This window comes from Aplysia californica, unplaced genomic scaffold, assembly GCF_000002075.1.
Source record: "Aplysia californica isolate F4 #8 unplaced genomic scaffold, AplCal3.0 scaffold00122, whole genome shotgun sequence".
Lineage (NCBI taxonomy): Eukaryota > Metazoa > Mollusca > Gastropoda > Aplysiida > Aplysiidae > Aplysia > Aplysia californica.
The window spans coordinates 907520-908841 of record NW_004797392.1 but is presented as its reverse complement, the minus strand read 5'-3'; the positions used below and the strand labels follow the sequence as shown (position 1 = coordinate 908841).

The window sequence follows — 1322 nt, the reverse complement described above, 5'->3', positions numbered from 1 at the left end:
TTATTATTATTATTATTATTATTATTATTATTATTATTAGTGTTTTTGATACATTAATTTTTCATATGTGTGTCAGCTGTGGTAGGGAAGAAGACTTACTTTTCCATGCGATCTATCTATTTCTATCAAGCAGCCATTATGCCTCACGTTCCTTTTATCTTCCAAATTCGGGTTGTCGTTATGAAAAAAAAAATGCATATTGCCCCTATCTTTTATCACCTAATTGTTATCTATTTGCTCGTATAACTCGAGCTTTTCTTTCCAAGATTTCCTCTTGGGAGACACACGTGGTCGTTGAATAGTTTTTGGGTGTTGTTGTTGTTGTTGTTGTTGTTGTTGTTGTTGTTGTTGCTGTTGCTGTTGTTGTTGTTGTTGTTTTTAAGGGTGGGGGGGGGAGGGAATGTCCCTTTGCTACATGAATTATTATTTTGCCTTTGATGTCTTTTTGCTTGTCTCTTTTTACCCCATATCGGTTTCTGTTTGCACACCCCTTCTCCGACAAACTGTAACGGCCCCATTGACCCCACTGAACTCTTTCACTGCACTTCCAATGAATGTATCATCACCGTCACTTTTATTAAACGTATCTCTGTGCTCGAGATTTTGCCATTGCATGGGTTCGTGTATTGGCTAAAATTTGAATTGGAGAAATAATGATTGTTTTATTAAATACAGTAATTGATAGTCACGGTGTATTATTGTTATTATACTGGCGTCTTTCTTTCTTTTTCTTTTTTTCGTCATTGCGCAAAACGGCCAGTAAGGAAAATGAACAGCAGTAAAATGGGAATTGTAAAGCTAAATAGCAACTATAGATGATGAATACTGGAAATATAACGGGTAGCCTTTGAGGTAAAATTAATGTTGTTTATCACTTGGGTTAGTGTGTATACAAACTATACATAGGCACCTCATTTGATGTTTATGTTCTTGGTGTAGTTTTAACCTCATCTGGCTTGTTCATCTTTGTTATGAGGCGTTGGAGATTTTTTTTCTGTTAAATAATGTTCCCGTTGACTTATGAACCCTCGTCTAAGAAGCTTTTGTTACTAACTCTGTGTTTGTTTCATATCAACGAATTGTCAAAGTGTATGTAACGCCCCTGTATGCATCCGTTGATACTTTTGTGATTTCTGTATTTATCCCTTTTCTTTTAAATAGAAAACCCAGTGAACGAATAATATAACGCTGTCAGTTTTTCTTGTATCTCTTCGCTTTATATCGTGTGCAGTGTTATCATAACAAGAGGGGCCACTTCTCTCTTTGAGCCAATTAAAAAAGTGTCCTCAAAATTCGGTGGCGCCCTCTTCGCAAAAGCGCAC

At 36.2% G+C, this 1322-nt stretch overlaps 1 protein-coding gene across 1 annotated transcript in view; it reads left to right on the top strand.

Moving 5' to 3' along the window:
- LOC101852172 (WD repeat-containing protein on Y chromosome) overlaps positions 1-1322 on the top strand; it is a gene marked incomplete in the record, with an annotated part of 31887 nt that overhangs the window by 603 nt on the left and 29962 nt on the right.